Source organism: Cnephaeus nilssonii (genome assembly GCF_951640355.1).
Source record: "Cnephaeus nilssonii genome assembly, chromosome: 16".
In the NCBI taxonomy this organism is placed as follows: domain Eukaryota; kingdom Metazoa; phylum Chordata; class Mammalia; order Chiroptera; family Vespertilionidae; genus Cnephaeus; species Cnephaeus nilssonii.
In genome coordinates, this window is record NC_137087.1 from 44,639,653 (window position 1) to 44,652,415 (window position 12,763).

Consider the following 12,763-nt stretch of genomic DNA (forward strand, 5'->3'; position numbering starts at 1 on the left):
AAATTGCCAAACTTTTCCAGAGTGGCTGTACCATTTTGCATTCCCACAAGCAGTGTATGAGAGTTTTAGCTGCTTTGCATCCTTGCTAGCATTTGGGATTGTCAGTATTTTTTTATTTTAGCCATCCTAATAGGTATAAAGTATTATTTTATTACAGTTTTAATCTGCATTTCCCTAGTGCATGCCTCAGTTCTTGATGATTTTATCTGTTGAAATCAAACAAAAAGTAATCATCAGAAGAGTGATCATCAGAATGATATGTCTAAAATTTAACATTCTATGGAAGACTTTGTGAATATATTAAAAAAGAGTTCGTACTAATGAATGTTCATGGGTTTTCAATGAAGTGTGAGGTACTCTGAAACCTATCTACAAAGTTTCAAGTAAACCCTGTGACATTGAGATTGAAGAGTGACTTAAGAGTATTTTTTTTTCTGGTGGCCTTTGCTCTTATGTAGAACACTTGTGGCTTTTAATAAACTGAGAAGATAGGCCAATGGAAAAGAAAAATATCTGGTTATCCTATAATTTTTAAAAATAAACAAATTAAGTGAGAAACACTCATGATCATCATGATCATAATCAGCTATTTACTGATTGCCTATTCCTAGTAGCATAGGTCAGTGGTATGATTTTGAATAACTTGCTTATTCAGGGAAAGCATTTAGATAAAGAAAGGAGGGCATTCTTTGAGTAATATATTTGTTTGGCCCCCTTCTACTTCTCCCTCCTTCATAAATTATCCCAAGCAGCAGTCTGTATTATATGAAGCAAACCAAATGATTGCTAAATAAATGTTTAGTGTTTATTTTTGTTGGTTAGTAGCTTGAGTTAATATGGAAGAGTTGTGCTTGTTGTTTTTTTTTTACACTTTGAACACATAATCATGATCATTGGTATGTTACTTCCATTTTATGAAGCTGGAATGTAATTTTCTTACTTTTAATGGCTGTAGAGGTTTATAGTTATTGAATCTTTGTTTTGATGTTGTTAGGCATGCCAGTACTTTTTTTGTTATCAAATTTTCAGTTAGGAAATGGCCTCCCAATTATAACTTGTTTCGCTGGGAGTTGAGACAATGTCTAGTAATATATTGCTATAGAAATAGACTGTCAAGTGATGACTCAGATTTAGTGTTCAGTGTAATTTAGAAAAGGTGACTTAAGTAGAAGAACATTGGTGCATCTGTTTTTCAAATTGCAATTAATTGTAATGACAGCTTATAAGATCTACATCATTTTCCTTTGGATTCTGTTGAACTTTACAAATTTTATATTATATGAATTAAAAATGGACAGTTTAAAAGTTAGTCAAATGAATTAATCAAAAAGAATCCTGCCTTATCAAATCATGCTTCTAAAGATTTTTCACACCCTCCAGTCATATCCAGGTATGGCGTTTTGAAAATAAAAAAGATTTTTTTTTATGAGGTTTTATCGGAGTTGAGAAACTATTTAGGTTTGTCATTTTTTATTATATGGATACAGTCCTTTTAGCCAACACATCCCAACAGCATTAAAAAGTATTTCTTAAGTATTCTTAAATGTGTTTTACCAATATCTTGTGGAAAAATATAACCTTTTGAAAGCATTCATGTTAAAAAGAATTAGAAATGATGTTTATTTCATTTGGACCTGTTTCTTTTAATATATCATTAAAGTGTAGGTATACTATATAAGAATTCATACTATATGATCAACTGAGACTTTGATTTAAATATAAGTTGTACATGGAAGCCTGTATAAGATACTATATATTTTTCCCCCCAAAGAAGCTTCTTTAAATGGTTCTGTTAAGTGTAAGAATGTTCTGATGATTATCTTTTTAATTAAAATGAGAAATCTTTGTTTAAAGTGGCATTTCTTTTTTACGGCCTGTTACAGTCTCTGTAACAATCATTTCTTAAGTCTGAACGTTTTATTTCCAGGAATCCATTTATATAAAACTATGTTTAGACTTAATTAAGGAACGGTTCTTACAAAGCTTGTAAATAGCCAGGAAAAAGGGACCGAAAATAAAACTGACATTCACATTTAGCAAAATGATTGTTACAAGGTATGTAATAAGCTATAAAAATACAATAAATCCCTTTTTATAAGAGTTCATATTTTCTGATCCTTGTTTTCAAGGGTATTTAAGAAAAATACCAAAGCTCTGTAAAGTGACATCTGTTTTGCTGAATAGACTAGTGATAACTTCTTTTGTCTATAAATGACAATACAGGAGTTCTCCCTGTTTTCTTTGAAATACCTTGTAATTATTTAGATTAGAATGTAAATTTTACATTGTGCCATTGTGAAAACAAGACCTGGTTCTCTTTCTACTTACACTACTTTCTAAAAGTCACAAAGCATTGGTTAAGTTGCTTAACTGCTCTGAGTCTAATTTTTCTCATCCTCTTCCTACTTTAAAGAGTTTGTGAGGACTAAGTGAAATTATAAATAGTGAAAATATTTTGGATATTATATAGGACTGTGAACATCAAAGCTTTTTTTTTTTTTTTTAATCTCTCTGACCTTGCGTGGTGGAAGAAGTAGTAATAATAAAACAACAATAGTAAGAGCAGCAAACACATAACTCAGTATGTCCCAGGTAGGAGTCTAGGCAGTCTATATATATGAACTCATTTGGTCCTCTCACCTTAGGTGTATCATTACCTCTGATTTCCAAATGTGGAAACTGAAGCACAGAGAGGTTAAGTTACTTTTGAAGAGGGATATGGGTAATATCCATCTTTTTTCAGATCTACTGAAAAATTATTAGAAAAGCATAATGGTTAGTCATATACTGCTCACCTGGATTGGCCAATTGTTAACATTTTTCCACATTTGATTTTTTCTCTATAGTTATACTTTTCTTTCTAAATCATTTGAGAGTTGCAAGCATCATGATATTTCACCTCTGCTTCAGCATGGATTTCCCAAGAACAAAAGCATTGTCTTTTATAACCACAATGCAAGATCCCACTCAGGAAATTTAACAGTGATAATATTTATATTTAATATGTAGTCCATATTTAAATTTCCCCAATTGTCACAGTAATATCCTTTACAGCTTTTTAAAAAATGCTCAATCCAATTACATGTTATATATCTATTTAGATCTCTTTAGTCTCCTTTAATTTACACCAGTATCCTAGTCTTTTTATTTATGAAATTGACATTTTTGAAGAGTCCAGGCTAGTTTTACAGAACATCTCTCATTTGGATTTGTATGATTGTTTCTCCATGATTAAATTCAGGTTAAAAAAATTTGGCAGGAATATATGTTATGGTTTCTTAGAGCATTACATCAGAAGATATATCTTGTCAATTTGTTCCTTTATTGGTGATACTGTTTGATTGTTTTATTAAGGTTGTGTTCACTAGATTTCTCTATTGTAAAGGTATATTTATAATTAATAAGTGTGCAGTGGAGCGAAACCTGGGAACTGTAAATATCTTGTTTCCCAACATTGTTTATTCCACTAGTTTTTAGCATGTTTTGGTGATGATTCTTTTGTAATAGTTTTAAAATCTGCCCATTTATTTTTAGGCAGTTCTAAATCATTTTTTGTTTCTCCATCAAAATGATGACTGTTTCTGATTTGGGGAAGACATTGTGTAGATTTTATTATTTTTCTTTTTGATTTTGAGCTTAGACTAATTAAAATGGCATTTTTTTACATTCTGATTTGCAAGTTATATGCTTTATAATTTTTATCTTTAGTGGAAAACATTGTTAGAGCTGCCTAAAGAATTGAATTTAGGATGTAAGGGTTTGTAGTAGTAAACACTCTGTCAGAAGTCCCCAGGGCGGGGGGAATATTGGGGTGTGTGTGTGGTGAGGTCTACGTTTACCATTCAGTATGCCTGGGTGAGGCCTGAAAATGTGCATTCTGACTAGTTTCCAGGTGACGCTGCTGGTTCTGGGACCACAGTTTAAGAACTACTGTGGCTTCTCGAAGTCTTTTAAGGCAATATCTTGCTTATGTTATTTGGGCTCTTTTCCATTTGTTTGCTTTCTCTGGTAGACATGAGTAGTGTGGATATAGTATAGTGGAATAAGTTGATGTTTGTATTAGTTGATTTTGACAAATGTAACAATTTGGGAATTGGCTAAATTACTGAATAAGATCTCATTAACCTGGCTAATCCAAAATTGACTGTTTTAATGAAAATGGCTATAGGCTATTTTAAAACTTATCATGGCATATATATTTGTTGAATTTTCTTTACTTCACTTAATGAAATGCTGATCCCTTAGTTTTGACCAAATTGGATGTTCACAGTCGTCAGTTTGGGCTTTCACTACTTAAGTGGTCTCTGCATACATCCCAGCAACTTGGTTCTGTTCAATCTGTGTAAGTAGTTAAGCAAGTGGCACATTCGTTATGTCATAGAGATATTTTTGCTTCTACAGAATTTGGCCAGTTAGCCCTCCTGCCTTGCTTCCCCCATTAGAAATACTATAAACATCAGAGAGAAAAGGATGACCTTAATATTTGCTTTCCAGACTAAATCACAGCCTTGAAGCAGTTATTTCCTTCTGAATAAAAAGCTCAATTTCACGCCTTGATTAGTGCTAGTATGGGCAGGTGGATATTTATTTTATGCAGCTAAACTGGTCTGTTTTTGCAAATTACTTGCCAGTCAGCAGAGCTATAATTTCTTATGAGTAGTTGGTGGTAAATTATAGTTCTCATTAGTAAGTTTTGTCTGTGTATTTAAAAAAAATATGAGGTAGGAATTAGTCACCAAATTTTGGCCAGACTAGGAGTTGACTAATAGTTTTTTTCAAAGGTTTGGGGATTGATGAATCTGGATTAACAGCCCCAATTACTAGTAATTACATAAAGCTGTAGGAAAGAGTGAGATCTTGTTTTTTAAAAATATATTTTTTATTTATTTCAGAGATGAAGGGAGAGGAATAGAGAGAGATAGAAACATCAATGATGAGAAAGAATCATTGATCAGCTGCCTCCTACACCCTCCCTCCCCCACATACACACACACACTGGGGATCGAGCCCGTAACCAGGCAAGTGCCCTGACTGGGAATCGAACCGGGACCTCATAGGTCGACGCTCAACCACTGAACCATTCCAGCTGGGCAAGATCTTATTTTTAATTGATATGAAAATGTACTCAGAATCTAGAAAGAGTGATGCCTGGTGGACAGACCAAAGAACAGATTCTCTTTTTATTGATAAATAGAATATATTATTTGAGTGTTTAGAGAGGCTTAAAAAGTAAGGTGGTAAACCGAGGGCAAGATACAGATTTTGAAATTGGAGAGTACTATTGAACTGAATTTTTAATGGTTTAATTGAAGCCATGAAGTTAAAAAAAATTTTATTTTAAAGCAAGACTGACTTTTATTGGACTTGGATTAAGAGAAAATATAATGAGTCAGAAGGAGGCAAAGTTCTATTTCTTTAATAGGTGGGTCAGTTTATTTGCCTTAAGTAAAATGTCACCGAATTTGTGTTGGGTTATAGGTTTTAGAGTCCGAAGGGATTATCTAATTTAAGGCTTTATAAACTTTTTTTATGACCTCATTGAAAATCTTTTGTATGTCATGAGATCTTTTCCCCAGACATGCACATGCACATGCACATATATTTTATACACAACTTCAAGAGATTCAGTTGTACCTTTATTCTATCCATAGATCCTAGGTTAAGACTCTTATGTAGCCTTATTTTAATGTTGTTATGTAATGTATTTTAATTAAAATATTTTGTTTTTTTATAATTATCATTCCACCATAACTAGTTATGACTTTTAATAAGTCTGAGCTTCATCATAAAATGTCATTTTGAGGAGCTAATGAAATTTTGATTATGTTATTTGGTAGTGTCAAGATTTGTACAGAAATGGCTTGGGTGGTAGTTATCAAAAATCCTACTGAAATGTCCTGTTTTTAATTTTCTCATTCCCCTAACTACCCAGGCAAGCAGCCACAACTTATTCCTGTCTTTGATGATGGAATTTTATTTGTCAGGGATGTATGGATGGACACACTTAAATCCTTTGATTTGTTATACTATTTGCTTGGTTATACTATTTCTTTAGTAAATATTTATTTATATCTGCTTTTATCAGTTTTACTAAAGAAATAGTATAACCAAGCAAATGCCCACCAAGGTCCATTTACCCCAGTGAGTACACTTTACACCAAGAGCATTGGGAATTTTCTATCAAGGTCAACCTTAAACACTGTCAGCATGTTCAGTTATTTATACCTGCAGTTCTGGGAGGACTGGGAAACATTTATCATCTCTTTTTCTTCATTTTCTTAAGGTATCAACACTGGGAATGCTGTGCATCTACTTAACTTGTTCAAGAAATAGTGGTTCATGATCATTTGAGATCAGTAGTATACTTTGGGCAAAAGACCTTTTTGGGATCATAGAATATGAATCCTTCTTTTATTTTTATTTTATTTCTTAAATATATTTTTATTGATTTCAGAGAGGAAGGGAGAGGGAGAGAGATAGAAACATCAGTGAGAGAGAATCGCTCATTGGCTGCCTCCTGCATGCCCCCTACTGGGGATCGAACCTGCAACCCAGGCATGTGCCCTGTCCCAGAATCAGGAATTGAACTATGGACCACTGAGCCATACTAGCCAGGCTGATTCCTTCCTGTTAAAAATGAACCAACTGCCCAGCCAGTGTGGTTCAGTGGTTGAGCATCAAGCCATGAACCAAGAGGTCCCTGGTTCCATTTCCAGTCAGGGCATATCCCTGGGTTGCAGGCTTGATCCTCAGTGGGGATGTGCAAGAGGCAGCTCATCGATATATCTCTCTCACCAACGTTTCTCTCTCTCTATCCCTCTCCCTGCCTCTCTCTAAATCAATTAAAATAAACAAATTAAAAACAAACTAACAAAACAAAGCAAACTCTTACCTTAGGAACAAAGAGGAGAAAGAAGTAAGGCCCTCACCCAGAGAGAGTAAGGGTTAAAATTCTTACCACTTTGGACCAGGGTATAACACTCTTGGTAAGAGTGGTAAGGGCTTGTCCCAGTAGCTTGCAAGTCCCTATGGAATATGTGGCTAGACATGTTAGATCAGGGTTAGATCAGGGCAGGAATAGCAATTTCACCTGTGAGTTTCAGTAGGTTTAACAGCAGTAGCACATCTGAATGCATGTTGCCTCACAGCTGACTGCCCCTTAGATGAAGTCAGAGGCTCTCTTTTAAGGGGTATTCTGGATGAGTCATAGCTGTTACCAAAAATGCTAGGCTACACATGCACAAATAATCCAGTCCTGTCAGAATGCCTCACAGAAATCCAGTTTTGAGAATTGCATGATTCCTACGGCATTAGTACCTAAATTCACATTATTGTACTGTAATAAAATTGCCTCATCTTGCCTAGGACCTACCAGCTTCAGTTAATTTAGAAGTCAGTGCAAATTTGGGATTTTCCTGAGGTCCGCTACCAATACAACAAACTAAGGAAAGGTGAAAGCAGGGTTGGTGAGAGTTGGGCTTTTGTATACAATTTTAGCCCAGTTTGTTGGTTTAATTGTGATGTAAGGGCCTAGGTTTTGAATCACAATAGTCCTAGTCTCTCTCCTTTTCTTTCAATACCCTCTGTGCTGCTGTTCCCCCTCTCAACCCTCCATCTAAGTAGTGTAACCACCCTTTTGCTCCAGCTGTTTTATTTTCATTATCATTGCCTTTTGAGTTCCTTATTGCAGACCCTGTCTTCTTACAGTCTTTTAAAAAAGTGGCAAAAATACAAATTTTAAAATTTGTTATTTCAGAATTTGGAATACTAGTGGATTTTTCTCTCTAAAAAAGTGAACTTAAGAAAATGTTTGTATTTTAAAACACCTTAAGTTTTCTTTTGATCCCTAGGTTTGGTTAAATAAGTCATATTTTTCAGTTCATTGCAGCCACAAAATTTATTAAATTATCTCAGCTGTGACTAAAATTAAAATGTGCTTGTTATATTAATATGTAAAAATTAGTTCTACCTTGTAAAAATACTACAATATTTATAAATAATCTTTTGTATGCCTGTAGGGAACTAGGGGGATTTAGTAATATTTTCTCATCAGATAGTAATATTTCCATGTTTTGTTTGTAAGCAATAAATATGTGTATGTATATGGCTATTTATACAGTGGGAGAGGTTTTTAATGTATCTTTATCAACTGATCAAAGGGCTAAAAGATCTGACCTTAGTGATTTAAGCTCTTAAATTAAGATAACATTTTGCATATATAAAGTCCTGTTATAGCACATAGTGGTAAAACAAATGCATGTAAGAATTGTGTTGTTTTTTTAACTTTCATGTCTCAACATGATGGTCCTACTAATGGATATGGTGATCCTGAAACCAAAATATTTTTTAGCTTTTATACTGCTGGTTTACAACAATAAATGCTTTTCTTTTATCTTTTCTATGAATGTGAATTTTTATACTCACTTTATACTATAAAAATTTTGAACTGTATAAACTTCTATAGGATTCTACTACTATGAAAAACCTTGAATAAAAGGTAAAGATATTCAAATGGAGTTTACCTAGTATAAAACCCACTAATCTTGGATGTGGTATTTCTAACAAATGATGTTGGAGTACCATAGCAGTGTAGGATAGAACTATCTTCATTTTAAAAAATTACATATTTTTGTTGATTTCAGAGAGGAAGGGAGAGAGAGAGGGAGACAGATAGAAACATCAATGATGAGAGAGAATCATTGATCGGCTGCCTCCTGCACACCCCCTAGTGGGGATTGAGCCCCCAACCCGGGCATGTGCCCTGACCTGGAATCGAACTGTGACCTCCTGGTTCATAGGTTGATGCTCAACCACTGAGCTATCTTCATTTTTAATTGTTCTACTTTGGACAGGTATTAATGGACTCTTTCCCACAGCTCCTAATCATGATGGTATTGCTGTCTTTTGCTTGGGGAGGTTTGTACAAAAATCAATCAGTCTTTAGATTTTAGCAGATACCAGGTTTTTAAAAAATGTTTGTTTTTGTGTGAAGTCCCTATCAAAATAACTCTTCCCTCAAAATATTTTAAAATTGGTTATCATATTATTTAAATAAATTCTTATATAAATTATATTATTTACTTTATTCCTGGGGTAATCCAGTGTCCTTACGAATACAGTCCTAAAAAAAAGTTGTTACATATTGGAGAAAGGCAGAATGATTGTGTTGTTATGGCAACTCAAATGGGGAAAATGAAAACAGCACAGATAAACTGCATCCTGTTGTCATAGCAACCATAGTTGTGAAAATGATTAAAGCTGGTCTAGAAAGGATGTATTGCAGCTTTAGTCCATTGAAAGTAAATAGTGTAAGAAAAGGCAGAGAGAATTGGTTTTAGACAAAAGTTAAGTCCCTCTGGCACTGCAAGTTGCTAGTACCACTGCATATATGTAGACAGATTTCTGTCCTTTCTAATTATATTTCAACTCAATTTTATTGCCTCAGATCATAATGATGGTATGAAGGAAAGAAAAATGTAATAACTATATGAAAATCTTGTAAATAAAGATAGATTTTTTTGGTAATAAATTTAGAAAGAAATTGAAGTTACAAAATTTTGTTACTGAAAATATATTTAAAAGAATAGTAGCATGTTTTCCTCCCTCCCTCCCCCCAATTCTCACCCAATGCTTTATTTCCACAACCTCTTTCTGTATTATTTTCGTCTTAACTGTTGAATTGCAACAAAAACACCTAATGTCATGGCAGTTTATGAAAGCATTAAGGGCAACATTATGATTGCAGATGAACAGATGGATTTGATGACAAATGATAAGCATTCAGTAGGTGTGAAGAAATTTATTTTAGCCATATCTTTCAAACTTTCTCTGTAATCAAAGCTTCTTAGTTGTTATTTTAAGTGCCATTATTTTTTTTCTCTTAACTTCTACTTGCCCACCATAGCAAAATATTTCATCCCAGTGGAGTGCAGACATGTTAGGAATAAATCTGATGAAAGCGGTACTCTTTGTTCAGCATCTGGCTGCTTGCACAGGTTTTTGTGGTAATGAAATCAGCATCTTTGTATTAGAGTATTGATCTGCTGCTTGGTAGGTACTGTGTAAAAGAAGTATCTCTAACAATGTATTAAAGTGATTTAAGAACAGTTTATGTTACAAATGAGGTGGAGGAAGATGGAGTTCTGCAAGACTGGACACATGCTATAAATAGCCATAAAAATGAGGAGTTTTTCTAAAAACTGTGGCGTTGAAATTCTCATATTTTCTTCCACATTAATTGCAAATAGTTGATCACTACCAGAGCATGAGTACACTAATGCCATTACTCTTCTGCCTTTTAGTAGAGGTTTTTATATTTAATATTCTTGTGTTATAGTTGAAAACTGTGGTGCAAATATAAATCAGCTATGAGAGATAATATTAACTGACCATAAGAACAGTGTTTTAAAGTAATTGTTGAATATTTTAAGTCAAAATCCAAATATTAGTGTTGATTTAAATGTAAGTTTCATAAATAGGCTCCTCACTTTAAACATTGCCCAATTTTGTCTGACTAACCAAAAACTGTCCTTTTATATAGGCACTATAAAACTGTCCTTTTATATAGGCCCGGTGCATGAAATTCATGCACGGGTAGGGTCCCTAGGCCTGGCTGGATCAGGGCCAATTGGGGCCTTCTGGCTGCCGGCTGGGGCCTCCCTTTGTTCTGCGTCGCCCCCTGGTGGTCAGGGCACGTCATAGCAAGCAATTGAACTCCCAGTCTCCCAGTTGAACTCCTGAGGGGACACTTCGCATATTAGCATTTTATATATATAGATAGGCAAGAAACCTCTTTTTAAAATACGTTTTTCTTTATTATATTTTAGAGAGAGAGAGAAAAGAAAGAAAAATATCATTGTGAGAGAAAACACCGATTGCCCACCTCCTGTACACACCCCAACCAGGGAACCACAACTTGGGTGTGTGCCCTGACTGGGAACTGAACCAGCTACCTTTCGAAGCAAGGGACAATGCTCAACTAATTGAGCCACACCGGCCAGGGCGAAACCTCTTTTTAAAAAGCAGAAAGATATGGGGGAAGAGAAGGGAGAACTAAAAATTTTAGTTTATTTTGAAAGATTTGTAAAATAGTCATTCCTTTCTGTTTAGTAGTAGTAGGTCGTATCTGACTCATGTGCCTTAGATCAGACATACTTGAGCTCTTAAATGGTTCAAATACCCAGCAAATACTTCAAAAATTCTATGAACAAGTTAGCTAACATTTTGTGAAGGAGTTTGCAAATGAAAGCTGACCATCCTGTTGTGCCTAGATGTTGTAGCACCACTGGGATATAACTGCATGGATTTGAATCTCCTTTTTTCCTAACTTATCTTGGAACAGTTTTTAAGGCTAGTTTGTAATCTGTGAAAATGCTTTATATTAAAATCTGATGCACTGATTTTTAGACTGGTATCTACAAGTGGGCAGTATCATCAGGTTGTGTACATTTACTAGTTTATCATCTTGGCTTGTGATAAATTGAATGATCGGGTACTTGATTTTCTTGGAAGAAAAAAATTTATTAGATATAGTCATCACCACTCCCTATTTCACAGATTCTTGTCACATTTCACTTGCTTTAGAAATATTCATTTTGGATCCTTCTTGTGAATATGTGACTCTTAATACTGATGTCCTGAGAGAAAGGAGAATTTCTTATCTAACCTAAATAATAACCACACCATCACAGAAAATATCCTCACAACATATCAAGCAATCAAATAGCCAATAAATCTATTCTCCTGCTAAATTCCATAAACTACATGGGGAGGGCAGATAGTGTTCATTTTTGTTACTTACCAGGGAACATGACACTTGATCTTTGGAATGGTTATTTATTTCATATATTGTAGCTGCCAATCAGCCAGCCATTTGCAAATAGTGAAGTAAACACACTGCTGAAAATGAGTTTATTCTCTGCTGGTCTGTGGTGCCCAGGAAGTTAGATATACTATGGTTCCATTTATTTATGTAGTCATTTGTTCTCTTCTAATGAGCAAGTAATTTTCTTTTCTCTACTCCTACACAAAAGTTAAATTAAGGAGTACCCAAGAGGGCTGGGATACTTGGTTTGCAGTCCTTGAAATAAAGGGGATCCTTTCATGAGCAGAATTTCCCTCTCAGTTAAGGAGAAAGCTCCAGATAGCTCTCACTTTTAAACTCATTGCTAGAGCAAACAAATTTGTATAGAAGTCTAAAGTGAGGATTTGTCTCCTTTCCCCCTACCTCCCAATCAAAGGATTTTATTCTATGGCTTCTTTTGTTGTTGTTTTTTAGCCTATGAAGCGAGGGATAAGAACTCTGATCCCTCATATGGCAGCTAGCTTGCTTTAATATGTGGATTGCTAACATGACACTGGCTTCTGTTGAGTCATACTAACTGCTGTGAACAAACGTGTGACTCCATACTGGAGGGGGGACGGGGAGTGTTGCCAATGCCTTTAATCAAAATGGGAAACGGCTTCAACCTCTATTTACTCCTCTAGTTATAACCAAGCTTTCTTCTCTTTTTCACTCTTCTCTTCCTTTCTCTTCTTCCTTTTCCTTCACCTCCCTTTCTCTCCCTTTTACTCTCCTCCCTCCCTTTTCAGAAATACATAAAGCCTAATCCTGCCATTGAGACTGTGATCTTTTGAAATTTGTGTGTAGGCCAAACCCACATCAAAAATTGTTGTGTAACCCCACAATTCCCAGGCCTCAGCTGGTGGCCTAGTTATTTCAAATAATATTTAATGCAGTAAATTCTAGGGCAATAAAAAGAAT

General features: G+C 34.7%; 1 protein-coding gene across 7 annotated transcripts in view; it reads left to right on the forward strand.

Moving 5' to 3' along the window:
- Positions 1 to 12,763, forward strand: part of BTRC (beta-transducin repeat containing E3 ubiquitin protein ligase) — a 171,027-nt gene that overhangs the window by 15,645 nt on the left and 142,619 nt on the right. The gene's annotated exons all lie outside the window — the stretch shown is intronic.